The sequence below is a fragment of the Papio anubis genome, chromosome 13 (genome assembly GCF_008728515.1).
Source record: "Papio anubis isolate 15944 chromosome 13, Panubis1.0, whole genome shotgun sequence".
Classification (NCBI taxonomy): Eukaryota; Metazoa; Chordata; class Mammalia; order Primates; family Cercopithecidae; genus Papio; species Papio anubis.
In genome coordinates, this window is record NC_044988.1 from 71,633,169 (window position 1) to 71,654,398 (window position 21,230).

Below are 21,230 nucleotides of genomic sequence, written 5' to 3' on the forward strand. Positions count from 1 at the left end.
GACTATGTGATTATCTGATTTCCAATATTATATATCTGAAGAGTAATGTTTTGAATGAGATTCTATCCTGATTGTTTAAGCCAGAATATTTATTTCTGTGGTTGACATTCTTTTTTTTCTTAGAAAATACAGTATTCATCCTACTCTACAAAATAATGAAATTTCTTTTGATAGAAGACCTACATTATAAGATAACAGGCCTTCATAGCAAATTCTATCAAAGGTATGTACAAAAAATGATAACAAAAACAACACCAGCAACAATTGTAGGTGATAGTCATTGGATACTGATTATATTACAAATACTGTGATACACACTTAAAACACTATGTAATTCTTGGAGATACTGTGCATGTTAAGAAAATTTTCCTCACTTTTTAATTGAGAAAACTGAGACCACAAACCTTTCTATGACATACCAAAGCCCCATAACCTATAAAACCATCATTTTAATCTACCGTCTTCTCAGCTTCTCTCAAGTTTCATTGCTTGGGCCTTTTTTCGTTTTCTTTTTAACAGATGTTTCATATGTTTCTGGTGTGTGGATTTATTGGTTCACCTTTCAAGACCTATCTCAATATCTTTTGTCTGGGCTACTCTTAAAAATTAGCATAGACTGGTTGGTTTATAAACAACAGAAATTTATTTCTCACATTTCCGTAGGCTGGAAAGCCCTGATCAAGGTGCCAGGAGATCTGGTGTCTGGTGAAACCCACTCTCTTGCACAAAAAAAAAAAAAAAAAAAAAAAGGAAATTCGTATTTCAGAAGGGGAGAGGGAAATCTCTTTGGCCTCTTTCGTAAGGCACTAATCCTATTCACAAGGGCTCTGCCCCAATGACTTAATCGTCTCCCAAACATGGAGGGGAAAAGACCTGTGTCTTATTAGAAGATCCAAACTTTCTTTTATCTGGTTGCACTAAGAATAAGTGATATTATTCCTTTGCCTGCACCTGAAAGTTGAGATGGAGATTTTACTTTCTTATTTTTTTTCTTATGTGGAGATTATCTATGCTTACAAGACTGGCAATCTTTCACAAATTGAAAAAATGGCATTTCTGATTTCGTTCACATCATATTGTGTATATATTAATGTCAATATTTTTTATTACTTTACTCAATAGCTTTGTTTCCTGTTTTGAAAACAGCAGTACTTTAGGAAAATTGACAAGTATTTAATACATTTAATAACTCTCTTCAAATGTTGGTTGTGGTTGATCAGTAGAATTATCTACTTTAAACATATTTGTATACCAACTCAAGTGGAATACCCTAACAAAAGCTAAAGGCCCACAGATCAGATTATAAAGGAGTGAAAAGGAAGAATTCTGATAAACAAAGTGACATTGTAAATGGAGCATCCATATTCATTATTCCTAGAAGAAACTAGCCTTTGAATTACAAAATGGTAAGTAAAAATTTGCTAGGACACAATGTCATAAAAAAGCCACTTGGTATTGTCAGAAGTGGTTATTATTATTGATGACCTGCCACCTGTCAGCAATATCAATGTGTTTGATTAAATTTACACTGGTATAATGAATTGCTGCCCTTAAACTTTGGCTTTTCTAGCATAAATTACAAGGTAGCAATAAAGACTTGGCAAAATAAAAGTAAAATTACAGCTACACACACAAAATACAGAATCAACAGACTGCTGGAAACATATTAAATGACCTTAAAAAATTCATATGAAGTAGAATCATCCTGACCACATAATAGGATATTTGAAAACAGAAATAGTTCATTGAATTATCAACAATATAAGGTGAGAAATGTATTCCCAAATGCCTAAAGCATCATAATACATTTTCTTCTAAAGTAAGGCCTGGGGATGCCAACTCAGGTGCAGTGATATTGAAATTTTCACAAGGAATACTGTAAATTGAGATACACTCTAGTCAAGCTAATGCAAATACAATGACTAAAACCTCTCATGGATCAAGAAAGTGATTTAAAGGCCATTTCATGATAGAAATATATAAAAATAATCATGTTGTTTAGCAACAGGTTATCACATTTCTTTCAAAGAGGAAAATGGTCTGCTTAAGAAAAACTTGCAACCATGTGCATGATTTTAACCCTTTAAATCACTTAAAATCTCAAACTTAAATAGCAATAGATGTTCACTTAGCAAGTAAGCATGGACCTATGCTAGAGAATAGTTTCTGTTTTCTCTTAAACATGAGAGAATGTAAGCATGCCATTTCTCATGAGAGTGGAATTGCTGACTGGTTTGTGTAGAGGAGAGAGAAAGTGATAGGAAGGAAAGGGAGGTGATTTATGAGAAGTGTTATTATTATTTTCTTGGTATTTTTAAAACAACTTAATTTACAAATAGTAATTGTGTCTATTTATGGGATTAGTGCTGTCTTGATATATGTATGTTTTGTAGAAAGATGATTGTTTTAGTGACAGGATTCTGTCTACCTCACACTCTGATTATATTTGTAAGAGTTGTCCATCCCTTCCTCCCAGCTCTTGGTCTTAGTTTATATAAATAGAGAAAAATAAGAAGGAAAAAGTAGGCGGAAAGGAATGACTAAGACTCTTTATATTTAATGTGATCACAAGTGTCATTTGGATGGCCTTAGCTTCCATTTCTTTGTATGTAAGATTAAAAAATATATATAAAAATAGTGATATATGCCTACTTGGATTTTATAATAATTCAATAAATTATTAATGTAAAATGTATTTGTAATTTGTAAGTGCTATGTAAGCATCAGGTTTTAAGTTATTAAATGTGTTAACATGGAATTTTGCACATTACATGCTTTTCTAAGGCAGATCATTTTCTTCTGAAGATATGTAATATTCCATTTCTAAGCAATATCATTTTTACATATTTCTATCATTAATTATGCTGAAAAACAGGAAAGTAAATTTTTTTCAATAGATAGGCAATATTTTTAAAATTCTGTGTGAATTATCTCAGACATCATATATGAATTGTGCCATAAGTTGTACAAAATTGATTCTTCCAAACAACAATTATTTCTTAGTAACCTTTTAAATTTTTTTTCTTTATCATTGCTATCATTAGTGAGAGGGCCTTAGTCCCTAACTGTTCCAATTCACTAAATTGCTTTAAGCTAGAATACAAAGCCAATGCCAAAATTTGAACTATTTCCTTTGTCAGGACTGAATTTGTCTTTAGTTTGATTGCAATTCTCAGAAAAAAGAATATTAGCTAAAGCAGATTCAATTAAAAGATCATTTAAATATTGATTAAAGCAGTGATTCCTGTTCTTACGCAAGCCATTCTAGCTTTATGTAACATTACACAGAGTCAAAATAATATTTAAATAGAACAATTTCAGAAAATTGTGAAGATGTAAGTATTCATTATTCAGATGTCCACTATTACTTCACTAGTTGTCTCCTTGTAATATGCTAAAAAATATAAAAGCATATTTTGAAATACTGTGATAAATACCATACAGATGGTTATTGTAGTACTATATCATTTGCTTTTAAAATTATCTTGTAGGTGTTATGCAGTTATTTTTCTACTATCATGGGTTAAGAGGACAGAGCAGAGAAAAACTTAACTTTAAATGATGCAAAAAGTTAAAATAATACACAAATGATGTCACTATGTAATAGCTATACAAAAAAATCACAGTTGCTCAAACTGAGAAAATTATTGAACATTACATAAAACATGTAAAGAAATGCTAGACTTATCAAAGAGCAGTCCGAAAATAATCTAAAACAAAACAAAACAAAAAAACAGAAAAATCACCTGTGTTCAAAACATAAGTATAAATATAGTATAGAACAATGGTTTGCAAAGTGTGACTTGTGTACCTAATCTGACTCACTGCTTATTATTTTATCAACCATGAGTTAAGAATTTTTTAATGTTTAAAAATTATAATATTTTATGACCCATGAGCATTATATTAAATGAAATTTGAATTTCAGTTTTTATAAATACACTTTATTGGAACACAGGTAGGCTTATTCATTTATGGCTATTTTAATGACAAAATGGCAGAGTTAAGTTGATGCCACAGAGATTTTATAAACTGCAATACGTAAACTATTTACTGTCTGGCCTTTTATGAAAAAATTGCTGACTCCTGGTGCAAAAGATATGTACATGAGCTTTAGAGTTAGAACGTCTCCATTTAAATTCTCATAAGCAGTTTGTCATTGGACAAATCACTAAACAAGTCTGTGCCTGTTTATATTTTCTTAAGATGGGGAAAAACAGCAACACTGGGTAGGCAAATATATATATATTGTTTTTGTTGTCACCATTGTCATTGTTGCTGTTGGTCAAATTTAGAACTCTGTAACCTGTCTCAGCCAGACTCTATCTGGATTATAGTTTATTGCACTGTGAAATAAATTTTAGTATAAAAGGAAATGGAGAATAAAGGATAATAATTCCGTTTATTCTTTATCAATATCAATGCCACATGGTACCCAAGTATTATACACATGCATCTTATCTCACTGTCAAAGATAGAATTCTTTAATGGCATATACAGCTTGGGCCCTAGTATGTTCTGGTATATACAGTTTGGCTCAGCCCTTTAGGGAATGGATGGAGAGTAGAGATACAGAAAAGTTTCATCAGTATCCTATAATCAAATTGTACCTTATACATACATACAATTAGTATTTGCCAATTAAAAATAAAATAAAACTTAAAAATATCTGTCTGGGACCATCTTGGAGCATCTTCCTGCATGGATGGTCAGATGAAGCTGACCCATTGTATTACTTTGTTCAGGACAGGAATATGGGTCTTTGATGGCATTCAATCACATTTTCTTTTGCCTAATTTGGAACACAAAGGTGCAAGTTTCTTCCTATACCTCTCCTTATTTGTATTCAGATATATTTATATGAAGTGCACACACATGTACACTCATTATGTTAAAACATAGAGACTTTAATCAGAAACAAAGTAGCAGATATGCAGAAATAACAAGTTTAGAGATCTAATGTACAATGTGAGGACCATAGCTTAAAAAGTTGTACTACACTTGGAATTCATGCTACCCAAGTAGATTTTGGCTGCTCTTGCTACAAAAATAAAAAAAAATGGACAAATATTTGAAATGATGGTTATGTTCATAGGCTTCAATACAGTAACCGTTTCACTATTTATCTCTATCCTATAACATCATGTGGTATGCCTTAAATATACACAATTAAATTTATTTTTTTTAAAGGGTGTATAGGCAGGGAGTGGTGGCTCACACCTGTAATCCTAGCACTTTGAGAGGCCAAGGTGGGCAGATCACCTGAGGTCAGGGGTTGGAGACCAACATCACAAACATGGTGAAACCCCATATCTACTAAAAATACAAAAATTACCCTGGTGTAGTGGTTCATGCCTGTGGTCCCAGCCAGTCGGGAGGCTGAGGCAGGAGAACTGTTTGAACCCAGGAGGCAGAGTTTGCAGGGAGCCAAGATGATGCCACCGCACTCCAGCCTGTGAGACAGAGTGAGACTGTTTCAATAAATAAATAAATAAATAATAAATAATAATTAAATAAATAAGTAAATAAATAAGTAAATACAATGATAAATAAATACCATACAAAGTTGCAGGAGGCTTCATGCTTCCAGGTAGGGACTTTTTCCTTTGATATACAATAATAATAATATTATTATTATTATTAAATTGAATTTCATAAATTGAAATTTATTGGGTTTTACATTTGATCTACATGTAATTTATAATTATTTCAGTTGTTCAACCATTTAAGAGCTGTCATGGGTAACCAAAAATTTATATGTTGAAGACCTAACCCCCAGTATCTTAGACAGAAATGTATCTCTGTATTTGGACATAGGTATTTAAAGAAATAAATCCGTTAAAATGAGGTCTTTAGGGTGGGCCCTAATCTCATATACCCAGTGTCTTATAAGAAGCAGAGATTATGACACAGACAACAGATGCAGAGGAAAGGCCAACTGAAGACAAAAAGAGAAAATGACCATCTACAAATCAAGAAGAGAGGTTTCAGAATGAAACCAAACCTGCTGCCATCTTGATCTTGGACTTCTGGCCTTCATAATTATGATGAAGTTGTTTATGTCATCCATCTATAGCATTTTGTAACAGCAGCACCAGCAAACTAGTAATACAAGAGCAATATGCACAAGGTAATTATAACTAGTCTTATTTTTGTACTTAAGAACATTATAATGAAAAGGATGAATTGTTTTGATGGCTCACACAATTTTATGTTGAATATATTTCTCAAAACAGACAACTATTTCTTTAGAGATTTGAAATACCTGGCATAGGAGCTTCTATTTCCTTAACCATAGTAGTTTTTCCAGCTAGGCCCAAATATAATTTTAAAATTCTTCTTAAAAACCACCAATCAATCTCAGTTGACACAAGTCATAAAAACCTTTTTTTATAGAACTTATGGATAAATAAGAGGATGTTGTATTTAAATTTAAATTGATGAATAATGGGTACTTGATATTCCTTTATATATTTTTATCTCTATATGTCAATAACAAATTTCAGGTAAAAATAGTAAATATTAAATTTTATTTAAAATATTCAATACTTGCATTAAAAATGGTTAAGTGAATCAATTTATTTAGCTTTAACTTTTTCATTATTTATTATATAATTATCTTTTTTGTATTTATTTTTTAATCTTTCTGTGAGCTGTTATGACATATATATAATTATCAAGAACTGTGAAAGTTGTATATTTTTACTCCATTTGCAAGCTGATAAGTTAGTCTCTCACTGTCTTAAGAATGCTGACAAGTGACCTGAGATTCCTAGGTGAGTGATAAAGTATACTCTGTTCTTTCCTTTTGTCTTATACTTTATCACTCATAGCATTAATAATAACCAGTTCTTCGAAGTCCTAGTTCTACAGGATGCTGAGACCAGAGCCAGATGATGTTAACACACTCAGTGGGATGCATTACAAAAGAAAAATCCAGAGCCTAGAAAACTCAAATCTTGTAAAACGTACAATGAGCATTCCTGCCCTTGCTCCAGAAAGAGACATTATCTGTATGATACTTCACAAAAAGCTTCTCTGATGTTTGTTTCAGAGGAAAACACTACGTCTGGCTGTTTGCCTTACAAATATCCTTGAAAAGATTGTCTGGAACAGATGCCAGCCTGTGTCTTTGCTTATAAGACATGCAATAATGTCTATCCCTCTTTTTTATACCGTCTTGACTTCCGGCAAATTTTCCCATTAGTACACCATTCCTTTGGCCACTTTAATTAAATACAGTGACAGAGGCAGGGGCAAAATGTATTCACACTGTCTCATACAACACTTGATTAGGACTACTGCCAACAGTAATCCAAGAAACAAGATGAGGTCAACCTGCAGTAATGACCTCAAGCTTACTCCTGATCCCACATTCCCACTCCTGAACCTACGCAGCTGAACAAATCCTCCACCACCATAAACAGTTAGGACATACTATAGAAAACCAAATAACTTTGCATTATGACTCTGTTCTCACCTTTCTTTTTGTTTTGAGACATTAGTCTTGGTATAGCAGGACACCTTAGCAATTGCACAGCCTCAGTTGACCCACAAAAAAGGAATATCTTTTTCAGAATATGTCTGGCCAGTGAGAAATTTTATTTTCCAGAGCACATCTGGCCAGTGAGTTGAGGTTAGCCTGAATGCCTTCTAGGGCCAAGATAATGCCAAATGAATTCAGCTAACATGAGGGACAAATTTAATACCACCTTCCTAACTAAATGCCATTTACTGTTTGTAGTTTTTGTCTTTCACCGCCCTGGTTAGGTACATTCCTATGTATTTTATTTTCTTTTTGCAGCTACTGTGAAAGGAATTGAGTTTTTTATTTGATTCTCAGCTTGGTCTCTGTTGGTGTATAACAGAGCTACTGATTTGTGTACATTAATTTTGTATCCTGAAACTTTGCTGAGAGTTCATTGATCAGTTCTAGAAGCTTTTTGGAAGAGCCTTTACGGTTTTCTAGGGATACAATCATATCATCAGCAAACAGTGACAGTTTGACTTCATCTTTACCAATTTGGATGCTCTTTATGTCTTTCTCTTGTCTGATTGCTCTGGCTAGGACTTCCCATACTATGTGGAATAGAAGTGGTGAGAGTGGGCATCCTTGTCTTGGTCCAGTTCTCACAGGGAACAATGACTTTTCCTCATTCAGTATTATGTTGGCTGTGGGTTCATCATAGATGGCTTTTATTACATTGAGGTATGTCCCTTGTATGCAATTTTGCTTAGGGTCTTAATCATAAATGGATGCAGGCTTTTGTCAAATGCTTTGTCTGACTCTATTGAGATGATCTTGTGATTTTTGTTTTAATTTTGTTTATGTGGTGTATCACATTTATTGACTCGCATATGTTAAACGATCCCTGCATCCCTGGAATGAAACACACTTGCTCATGGTGATTATCTTTTTGACACACTGTTGATACGGTTAGCTACTATTGTGTTAAGAGTTTTTGCATCTATGTTTATCAGGGATATTGGTCTGTAGTTTTCTTTTTTGGTTATGTCTTTTCCTGGTTTTTGTATTAGACTGATAATGGCTTCACAGAATCATTTAGTAAGGATTCCCTCTTTCTCTATGTTGTGGAATAGTGTCAACAGGATTGGTACCAATTCTTCTTTGAATATCTGGTAAGAATTCAACTGTGAATTCATCTGGTCCTGAACTTTTTTTAGTTGGTAATTTCTTTTACTGCCATTCGATCTTGCTCCTTGTTATTGGTCCGTTCAGGAAAAAGGAATCATTATACAAAAAGTTACTTGCACATGCTTGTTATAGCAGCACAATTGCAAAACTATGGAACCAGCCCAAATGCCTATCAATCAACAAGTGGATAAAGAAGTTGTGGTATATATACATTATGGAATACTACTCAGCCATAAAAAGGAACAAAATAATGTCATTCACTGCAGCCTGTGTGGAACTGGAGACTATTATTCTAAGAGAAGCAACTCAAGAATGGAAAGCCAAACATCGTATGTTCTCACTTATAGAGAAGCTATGAGAATGCAAAGGCATAAGAATGATATAATGGACTTTGGGGACTCACGGGAAAGGGTGGGAGGGGAATGAGGGATAAAAGCCTACAAATTGGGTCCAGTGTATACCGCTCAGGTGATGGGTGCACCAAAATCTCACAAATAACCACAAAAGAAGTCACTCATGTAACCAAATATCCCCTGTTTCCTAAAAACCTGCAGAAATAAACATTTTTCAAATGTCATTTATTATAAAGATAGCTGCCCACAGTGTGCACATAAATAAGCCAGTTATCCCTCCAGAAATCTCTAGGCACTGCTTCATTGTGGAGAGCCTTTCCAGTCACCTAAGGGCTACATGATCCTTTGAAGTGCTCTTATGACCACACTTGAGATATAAGTCACCATGTTTTTAGAAGAAAAGAAAATTAATGCTTAATTCTACACAAAAAGTACAGTTCGGGAGGCATGTGGTACTTCTGAAAAGAAAGTATTTACACTTATGAAAACACATAAGTGGAGCCTAAATAAGTTGGGCTATCACAGATTGACACTCCTGGACAATTGGTAGAGTTGAACTGGGTTCCCAGTTGAGTCTGAATATTTGAGTATAGTTCTTGTTTTGGAGGGATTGCTTAGAGCAGTCAATCCAATCTGTCCTGTTTTTATATACCACTCTTTGGGTGTTATTTGTTTATCCCACTAAAATATTGCTAATGGTGTTGAAAAGTTTTTGTAGTAGAAAATGTAGGAGCTAGAGTCATCTTGGGCAGTTACACAAAGACTTCTTGGTATGGTTAAGGGGAATGACCATTAAATCATAGTCACAATTGTCTTGTGAAGAATGGCAGACCCAGCAAACAGTTAGAGTTTGCAATTGTTTTAGGGTGCCCCACTGGGGTGTATTTCTTCATGAGGAAATCTCCCTAGGTTTTCCCAATGATAAAGATAATTAATATCCTTGTTTCCCTGTATCTTCCAGAATCTGAGGTTTCTGTCCCCCAAACTCCAGAATTGCTGCTTTTCTTTCACTTCTAAAAATATTAATGGGCCTTATTCTATTAGTTGTAATTTTACTTTTTCTCCAATCATCACTACCTTCACCACTCTTTTAATCCAGGGAGGTAGGTGCGAGTGAGATGAAGGCATTTTTATAAGATGTACAGAGAACTATTAGATTTTACATTGCCTCACATAAAACACTGTAGGCGAAATCAGCAAGCAGTGCACTCAACCAAGCAATCACTAAGATCAAGGACTATGTCAATCAAACAAATAATCCAAGTGGCTAAGGCAGACTTAGGTTTGAATTTCTGAGCCCTTCTTTTTGGCTGTGCTATTACCTGGCGAATGTTCCAAGTAGACCTACCTAAGATTGCTATTGAGGTTAAAAATAACAAGCATCATGTCCAGGAATGGTCAGAGGAGAATTATCAATTTTTAAAGTTAGTCTACAGAAAAACTGTTCCTTTTACCTTGATCATAACCCAAGAAATGAACTCAAGGGGATTGTACTTTTTTGGGGGCAGCCATATTCAATGGCCAAACTGCCTTACTAACATGTATAAACTATGAGGAGGGAAGTGACCTGGAGTTGTTAATTTTTTCAGGAAATTTTTGAGGTAGCAATTCCAATGTTAAACAATACCAGATGTCTGTGAATGATAAGGAATAGTAAAGGTCCATTGAATAGTTTGACTATTAATCTATTGTCAGTGCTTTTACTCACTATTATCAGAACACAAATGGTCTGGAAGGCCAAAGAAATATCACAGATTAGTTTGAAGCACCACAAGAATGTGGCTGTAGTCAGATGATCAAATTGGAGTGTGTCACATCTTATCCAGAAAAAGTGTCAACAGTGTTATCAAAGCAAAAATTGCAATGGACAAAATTAAACAGGTAAAGAATATTTGATTCAAAATTATTGCAATAATGGGGAGAGACACAGAACAGTCTGAATCAACTCCAACAAAACAAAAGGCAAGAGCATTTTTGAAAGTTGGAGTTGGGAGATCTTAGGCTGTTTGTATTTGTCAGTTGGTCTTACCCAAGGGAAAATAAAGTTTGTCTTATATTCATGTCAAAAGGTAGTTTTTCAACTTGGAGCACGATACCTGTGGAAATTAGGGTCATAGCTTCTCAAAGAGACTGGGAGACAGAGACCTATTTTCTTAATGATTGTATTTCAAATGGTTAGTTCCTAGGTCTTTGAGAAAGACAGTCCTGCATTGTAAAACTGACACGTTGCATAGTCTACCAAGAAGGGCCCGGAGTTGTACCTATGCAATGTGCCCTCCTTCAAAGTGATATAAATGACTCAACTTTTGGCAAGAGTCATAAGTTTGGCAATGCAGTGGTATCCTCTGAAAAACAGAGGTTTTTTTTTTTTTTTTTTTTTTCTTTTGTGTTCAGTCTATAATGGGGAAATATGTTTCCACAACTGGTATGATGACGTATGCAGCAATAGTGATGATCTGAATGGTGTGGCCTCATGAGAAACTTGATTCTGCTGGATTAAATCAGTGAACACAGCCTTACTGTGGACCTCTCTACATGAGTGGTATAGACAGTTCAATCAGCACCATGATTCATTTCAACCATTCATGGCCCCAAAAGGATTGCTTTATTCTGCCAGTAAGTAATTTTTCAAGTGGTAGAACAAATAGCTAAGCCATTGCCAACAGTCCAAGAGTCAGTAAAAATAAAAGGAAGGTCCATTGATGTGACTATCAGATTGTTCTATGAGAAAAACCTTGAGCTATTCCCACTGAGTAGAACAAGCAGGTCCATTGTCAATACTGAATAGCTTGCATTAGGTTGAACTACAGCAGTCTTGTAGACACCACTGAGTTTCATCTTAGCTGAATAGCAACCAAATGATCTAGGCATTTAGAGGAACTGCTGAACTGAGAACCTCGCTGAGCTAGTTTCTTTGTTTGTTTAGTGGGTGGACAGGAAATAAAGTTTGTCCCAGAGTGAGAGCTGATTATATATATATATATTTTTTAATATAATGACAAGGTGCTGCCAGGGCCAGGTTGACTGTATTCTAATTTACCATTTCCATTCGACAATTGTATCTTGTTAGTCAGTTAGTCTAAGTTGACCTATGTGCATAGAATGTCAAGTTAGAGATTCACAAGTCTCTATGTATCAGGCATAAAGTTTCAACTAAAGCATAGTAGCAAGCTAACAGTCACATTTTAAATGGGTTTAGCTGGCAGATGGGTCTGGTAGGAAACAAGTCCAAAACCCTAAGAGGCTTCACTGGGTGAAGACTGTCTCCCTTTCCCAGAAGCTCCAATCAACCAAATCATCTATCTCAGAGGCTGGTAGTTTTAAGGGGCTATAGAGTATACTACAGCTTACTGGACAGCTTCTATTGTAGCCTGCTGGTTTGTTCCCCACCCAGTGTATGCTGGTTTGAATATTAGCTGACACAAAGGAGCAAGTACACTCTCCAAGTGAGGGACATGATTTTTTCAGTATTGCAAGAGTCCAATAAGATGCTTTACCTTTTAGTGGTTATAGCAGAAGAGATAGCAAGTTTTCCTGTACTTAAGATATATTGAGTATAATGAATCTGACCACATGGTTCCAATAAATTATTTTTGGCTCCTTGTCCCTGCTTTTTGTTGGGATTTATCGGCTACTCTTGCTGGTAGATGTTAGATAACATTGTTGTCATGGCTGCTGAGACTCATGCTTCTGACTTACCAATCAACAGGATATTGTTGATACACTAAAGCAGGATATTTCTATGCAAGAAAGTTTTGAGTGACTAAATGTAGAGCCACTTGCACTGAATTTTTACCTATCAACTGATGGCAATGGCAGGAGAGTTTGTTACAATAACATTTTCTCTATCTTTAGCTCTTTTTGATGAGGAGAATCCCCTTTGACACTTGTGGCATTGGGAAACACAAACATAGAGCACGTCACTTTCTTGGATATATTCAGTTGCAGAAGAATCAACCTAAAGTGCTCCACCTATAAGATTATTTAATTTTCCTTTATACACTGCAAATTTTACTCTGAACATATAGTTGAAATTAGGTGATTTCTCCTCCCATGGTTTAGGATGGTGACTAGGGTGGCTATATCCAATAAAGTCATAACAATTTGAGTCCCTCTGTCTCCTGAAGTTACCCAGCATACTTGAGTGGACGTACATGGCCATTAGTCCCATCTGGGGACAGGGCAACTACTGCTCAACTCCAGTCGTCTTTTTCTCCCCATAATCATTGCTTTTCTTAACCCCTTTCTAGTTTGCCCCAGGAATATTTGCCAGCAGTGCTTGCAGCTGCAGCATTCACCCCAAGAAAACTTTGCCACGAAATGTCTCGCTTTCATTATCTTTTTTCGCTTTGCTCTAGTATATCGACTTCGGAAACAAAAGACATCATTCTATTTATATGATTCTGTTTTTAGTAATGGTATTTACATTTACAAAATATAGTAATTCTGGATCGCTGAGAATGTCAAATCCTAGAAAACGCAGCATTGCTACGCATGATGTTAACATCGTTCTTGAACAGTTGTTGGCTGAAGATTCATTTGATGAATCTGATTTTTCCAAAATAGATAATTCTGATGATTCAGATGATTCTGATGTTAGTTCTGTTTGGAAATAACTCCAAGAACAGTTTTTATATTTTATTTTCACATTGAAAATCAATCAGATTTGCTTCAGTCTCAAATAGCATGTTTATGTAAAATTAAATGAGCAATGGCAGTGAGCTGCGTTTTTTTGGTTTTCGTTTTTGTTTTTTTCAAACAGGAGCAGCTGAGGTCCAGGCAGAGGGTGAGGGAAATGTTGAGAAAGCGGGAGGACGATGTGGAAGGAGAATGACACTGCATGAGTAATGCACATACACCTTTATTACCAGCAACCGTTCATTCGCCCGGAAATAAAACCTAATGCCTTTGGTCTGTATAAAGCTTTGTACTGTATAGTAAGGTCCTTATTACTGACCCCATTTATTTCTGGTTAAAGGACTCCTTGGCCCAGAGCCATAATCCCATTATCTTTGGCTGATGCTGCCTGCTGCATCATTGTCATGCTAACAGTCCTTTATCCACATGCCCAGGGGAGAGTGGGCGGCAACCAAAACACTGGTTTGGCTGCTTATTTCAGTTCTGCCTCTCACTGCTCAGCCTTTATACCTGAGTGAACAGCTATGAGATTGAGAGAGTCTTACTCTCAGTCCTCACTTTTGCTTCCCACTTGGGTGAGTACATACCAGATGCCAAGGAGTCTTTCTTATCCTTCTCATAGTCTTTGAACGCTTGTCTTTTAATTTTTTTTCCAGAAAGCCATATCTCTGACAGCATCCTATGCTCATATCACTGCCATTATTGTTAAGAATCATGAAGCATCTGAGACTTTACCCTACTTGCAAACTAATGAGCTAGCATACCCCAGTTTCAGGGATGTTGCTAGAAGACACAAGACTACTGGGTCAGAGATATTCACAGAAGTAATACAAATGAGCTCAGATGGATGCCTGTACATATAGTGGGTTGTATTACATAGGAGAAAACGTGACCATAGGTACCTGAATTTATTATACTGGATAGTAAACATGCCTCCCTTTTCTCTGGAAAAATATACTATTATGATTTCCCAAGGAAATTTACTTTACAGTTCATCTTGAACAAGGCAGAGGTTAGGGACACGGACCCTCCACACAGTTGAAAATTCACTTATTACTTCAGAATACTCCAAAACTTAACTAGCCTAATGTTGCCTGAAAGCCTTAGTGAAAACTGAAACAGTAAACTAACACATATTTTATATGTTTTTTATATATATATATATATATATATAAAAGAAACATACTGTTTATATATATATAATGAACTGTTTTATATATATATATAATGAACTGTTTTATATATATATATTTTATGTACTGTTTTCTTAGAATAAAGCAAGCTGGAGAAACAAAAAAAGGTTATTAAGAAAATCATAAGAAAGAGAAAATGTATTTACTATTCATTAAAAGGAAGTGGATCATTATGAAGGTCTGCATCCTCACCAACTTCACGTGGAATAGGCTGAAGAGGAGGAGAGGGGAAGGGGTTGGCCTTGACATTGGGAGTGGCAGAGGAGGAGTGAGTGGAGGAGCTAGAAGGAGGGCAGGAGAGGCAAGAACACTTGGTGTAAATCTGCAGAAATACATCATTATTTCTGTCTCACTGTTTGTTTTTTTTATTTTGCTAAAAATATTTCTATACAGTACCAATTTTTCTTCCACCATTTGTTTTAGTTTTTGTGCTGTTATCATAGAAGGGTCCATTTTGTAAAATAGGTCAATAGCAGTCATGAATAATCTGAACCCTTTTCCTTCTGCCAGCTGGTTCAATGTCATCTGCTTTTTGGCACCGCTTCTTCTTCATCTTTCTTCTCATCACCTTGGACTGATTTGGAAGCCCTCATCTCTGTCAGGTTATGTTCTGTTGCTTCCTTTTGTGTGATGTCTATTACTTCTTGAATTTCTCCAAGACACATATCTTGAAACATTTCACCTCTCGCCTTTTTTTCCATATCCACAATCTCTTTCATGATTTTCTTGATTGACTCTGTCATTCATCCTACGTAGTCATGTAGAACATCTGGACACGATTTCTTCAGCAAGAATTTATTGTTTCAGGCTTTCACAACTTTTTTATTAGTAACAACAATGGCATCTTAAATGGTGTCATCCTCCCAAGCATTCATAATGTTCTCTCTATTGGGGTTCTCTTCCATAGCACTCATAATTCTTTTCATAGAGTACTATGTTTAATGAGCCTTAAAGGTTCTTATGAACCCCAATCAAGAGGACGAATTACGGATGTTATGCTTAGGTGCAATTACACCACATCAACACTTTCGGTGTTGTATGCATAGTCCTCTGGGTGGCCAGAAGCATTGTTCCAATATCAAGAGAACTTGGAAAGACAGTCTCTTCCTGACAAGGAATTTCCGGACTTTGAAAACAAAGCCTTGATGAAACCAATCCGGAAAAAAGATTCTTGTTTGTTGCCTAGGCCTTCTTAAAGGACTGCGGTTAGTGTTTATCTTACCCTATCAAAATTGAAGATCAGCATATAGATAAGGGCAGTCCTGATTGTAAACCTGCCTCCATTTGCACAGAAGATTAGAGCTAGCCTATCCCTTCCTGCCTTAAACCTTTGTGCTCACTTCTCTTCTTTACTAATAAATACTCTTTGTGGCAATTTCTTTTCCAGAGTAAGATAGTTTTGTCTGCATTAAAAGCCTTTTCAGGTAGGTATCCTTTTTCCTCAATGATTTTCTCAATGGAAACCTAGGTATTTTTTCTACTGCCTCTAGATTGGCAGAAGATGCTTCTTCCGTTATCCTGACATTTTTCTAACCCAAACGTCTTTGCAAAATTATTAAACTATCTATTCTTTGCTAGCATTAAGTGCTCCAGCTTTAGATCCTTTACCTTCCTTTGGCTTTAAGTTGTCATATGATGACTTTTCTTTCACTCAAATTATATTTGAACCTATAGGTATGCTTTTTTTTTTTTTTTTCTCTTAACTTTTGAGACAGATTCTCTCTCAGTTTTCCAGACCAGAGTGCAGTGTCATGATCATGGCTCATTGCAGGCTTAAGCTACAGGCACTTATCACCAGTCCAGGCAATTAAAAAAAAAAAAAAAACTTTTGTAAAAATGAGATCTAGTCATGTTTCCCAAGCTAGTCTCAAGTTCCTGGCCTTAAGAGATCTTCCCACTTCAGCCTCTCAAAGCACTGGGATTACAGGCATGAGCCACTGCACTTGTCCTGGTTATGCCTTTCTAATAGTAATCTTGCACCTACCTAAAAGTTATTTTCAATACAAAAGAAAAAAGATGTTTTCATGTGTCATGGCATAACTGTAGTGATCACTTCACTAATTTTCCTTTTTGTGTTTTTACAATGGTCCGTAACCTAAATTCATTTATCACGTAATGGTGGCTAACCAGAGTTGTAGACCCAAATCTATAGTACATATCAAGCAATTCAACTTTTTCTTGTAATGCCGTGACTTCTTTCTCCTTCTTAGGAACACTTCCAGCATCACTACTGGCACGTTGATGGGTTACTTGATGTACTTACTAAACATAATGAAATATAAGTTAGAACTGTGAGAGACCACTTTATACTTCAATATACAATTTACTGGAGAGATAAACTTCTCATGTGCAGATGATTAGTGTCACATGGCATTTTAAGTGGATACAACACTTGAGTTTACTGCAATAGCAACAGGTGGTGGATACAAAATTATTGCAAAGGTACAGTATTACTGCAGCTGATTTTATGCAATTATGATTTTAAACTGCATCTTTGGGTTAGTTTACATTTCTCTTGATTGCAAATGGTGCCATGTACAATCTGTAAGCGTAGGCACAAGTTTTGATAAATTTTAACTTTTTATAATAGATCAGCATGTATTTTATGATAGCAAATAATGAAATAGACTAGTAGGTATACATATTTTATACATTCATGGCATAACTTTGTCTTAATTTTTTTTTTTAAATTTATTTATTATTATTATACTGTAAGTTGTAGGGTACATGTGCATACCGTGCAGGTTTGTTACATATGTATACTTGTGCCATGTTGGTGTGCTGCACCCATCAACTCATCATTTACATCAGGTATAACTCCCAATGCAATCCTCCCCCTCCCCCTCCCATGATAGGCCCGGTGTGTGATGCCTTTCACGGTCCAGTGATCTCATTGTTCAGTTCCACCTATGAGTGAGGAACATCGGTGTTGGTTTTCTGTTCTTGTGATGGTTGCTAAAATTGATGGATTCCAGCTGCCATCCATGTCCTACAAAGGACACAAACTCATCCTTTTTATGAAGCATAGTATTCCATGGTGTATATGGTATACATTTTTCTTAATCCCTCTGTCACTGATGGACATTTGGGTTGATTCAAGTCTTTGCTATTGTGAATAGTGCACTTAAAAACATGGAGTGTGCATGTGTCTTTATAGCAGCACAATTTATAATCCTTTGGGTATATACAGTAATGCGGGATGGCTGGGTCATATGGTACATCTAGTTCCTAGATCCTTGAGGAATCGCCATACTGTTTTTTCCATAATGGTTTGAACTAGTTTACAATCCCACCAACAGTGTAAAAGTGTTCCTATTTCTCCACATCCTCTCCAGCACCTGTTGTTTCCCTGACTTTTAATGGTATGCGACCCTTTGGTGTGAGATGTGATCTCATTGTGGTTTTGGTTGCATTTCTCTGATGGCTGATGAGCATTTTCATGTGTTTGTTGGCTGTCTGAATGGCTTCTTTTTGAAATGTCTGTTTGTATCCTTTGCCCACTTTTTGATGGGGTTGTTTGTTTTTTCTTGTAAATTTGTTTACTTCTTTGTAGGTTCTGGATATTGGCCCTTTGTCCAGATGGAGTAGATTGCAAACATTTTCTCCCATTCTGTAGGTTGCCTGTTCACTCTGATGGTAGTTTCTTTTGCTGAGCAGAAGCTCTTTAGTTTAATGAGATCCCCATTTGTCAATTTTGGCTTTGCTGCCGTTGCTTTTGGTGTTTTAGACATGAAGTCTTTGCTTATGCCTATGTCCTGAATGGTACTACCTAGGTTTTCCTCTAGGATTTTTATGGTATTAGGTCCTAACATTTTTTAAGTCTCTAATCCATCTTGAATTAATTTTCATATAAGGGTAAGGAAGGATCAGTTTCAGCTTTTCTACTTATGGCTGTAATTTCCCAGCACCATTTATTAAATAGGAATCCTTTCCCCATTTCTTGTTTCTCTCAGGTTTGTTAAGATCAGATGACTGTAGATGTGGTAGTATTATTTCTGAGGGCTCTGTTCTGTTCCATTCAGTCTATATCTGTTTGGGGTACCAGTACCATGCTGTTTGGATTTGTAGCCTTGTAGTATAGTTTGAAGTCAGGTAGCGTGAGAATGCCTCCCAGCTTTGTTCTTTTGAGCTTAGGATTGTCTTGGAGATGGGCTGCGGACATATGAACTTTAAAGCAGTTTTTCCAATTCTGTGAAGAAACTCATTGAGTAGATTGATGGGGATGGCATTGAATCTACCTCATTGCATGGGCAATTATGGCCATTTCACGATATTGATTCTTCCTATCCATGAGCATGGGTATGTTCTTCCATTTGTTTGTGTCCTCTTTTATTTCACTGAACAGTGGTTTGTAGGTCTCGAAGGGTCCTTTACATCCCTTGTAAGTTGGATTCCTAGGTATTTGATTCTCTTTGAAGCAATTGTGAATGGAAGTTCATTCCTGATTTGGCTCTCTGTTTGTCTGTTACTGGTGTATAAGAATGCTTGTGATTTTTGCACATTAATTTTGTATCTAGAGACTTTCCTGGGGTTGCTTATCAGCAAGGAGATTTTGGGCCGAGACAATGGGGTTTCCTAAATATACAATCATGTCATCTGCAAACAGGAGGACAATTTGACTTCTTCTTTTCCTAACTGAATACCCTTGATTTATTTCTCTTGCCTGATTGCCTAGCCAGAACTTCCAACACTATGTTGAATAGAATTGGTGAGAGAGGGCACCTCCCTGTCTTGTGCCAGTTTCAGCTCTCAGTTTTGCCCATTCAGTATGATATTGGCTGTGGGACATGCATGGCTAGCTCTTATTATTTTGAAATTCGTTCCATCAATGCAGACGTTGGTAGGCGTCTGTTGAGGGATGGTCGTGATGTTCTTATCTTTGGATTCCCTGTTTTATACTGGACTATGTTTATTGATTTGTGAATGTTAGACAACCTACTTGCATCCCAGGATGAAGCCCACTTGATCATAGTGGATAAGCTTTTGATGTGTTGCTGAATCCGGTTTGCGTGCTGTGAGGATTTTTGCATCGATGTTCATCAGGGATATTGGTCTAAATTCTCTTTTTGTTGTGTCTCTACTGGGCTTTGGTATCCAGGATGATGTTGGCCTCATAAAATGAGTTAGGGAGGATTCCCCTCTTTTCTAATGATTGGAATAGTTTCAGAAGGAATGGTACCAACTCCTCCTTGTACCTCTGGTAGAATTCAGCTGTGGATCCATCTGGTCCTGGACCTTTTTGAGGTGTTAGGCTAGTAATTATTGCCTCAATTTCAGAGCCTGCTATTATTATTGGTCTATTCAGGGGATTCAACTTCTTCCTGGTTTAGTCTTGGAAAGTGTAAGTGTCCAAGGGAAATTATCCATTTCTTCTAAGATTTTCCAGTTTATTTGCATAGAGATTGTTTATAGTATTCTCTGATGGTAGTTTGTATTTCTGTGAGATTGATTGGTGATATCCCTTTATCATTTTAATTAGCGTCGATTTGATTCTTCTCTCTTTTCTTCTTTAGTAGTCACCTTTAGTGGTCTGTCAATTTGTTGATCTTTACAAAAACCAACTCTTGGTTTATTGATGATTTTTGGAGGGTTTTGTGTCTCTATCTCCTTCAGTTCTGCTCTGATCTTAGTTATTTCTTGCCTTCTGCTAGCTTTGGAATGTGTTTGCTCTTGCTTCTCTAGTTCTTTTTAATTGCGATGTTAGAGTGTCAATTTAGATCTTTCCTGCTTTCTCTTGTGGGCATTTAGTGCTATAAATTTCCCTCTACACACTGCTTTAAATGTGTCCCAGAGATTCTGGTATGTTGTATCTTTGTTCTCATTGGTTTCAAGAACATCTTTATTTCTGCCTTCATTTGTTATGTATCCAATAGTCATTCTAGGAGCAGGACTGTTTCGGTTTCCATGTAGTTGAAGCGGTTTTGAACAGGTTTCTTAGTCCTGAGTTCTAGTTTGGTGCACTGTGGTCTGAGAGACAGTTTATTTACTCAATTTCTGTTTCTTGTACATTTTGCTGAGGAGTGCTTTACTTTAATTCATTGGTCAATTTTGGGTAAGTGCGATGTGGTGCTGAAGGTGTATATTCTATTTGATTTGGGGGTGGAGAGTTCTATAGATGTATTGGTCTGCTTGCTGCAGAGATGAGTTCAATTCCTGGATATCCTTGTTCACTTTCCTGTCGTTAGTCTGCCTAATGTTGACAGTGGGTGTTGAAGTCTCCCCATTATTATTGTATAGGTGCAAGTCTCTTTGTAAGTCTCTAAGGACTTGCTTTATGAATCTGGGTGCTCCTGTATTGGGTGCATATATATATTTAGGATAGTTAGCTCTTCCTGTTGAATTGATCCGCTGCCATTGCTCTTAATGGCCTTCTTTTGTCTCTTTGATCTT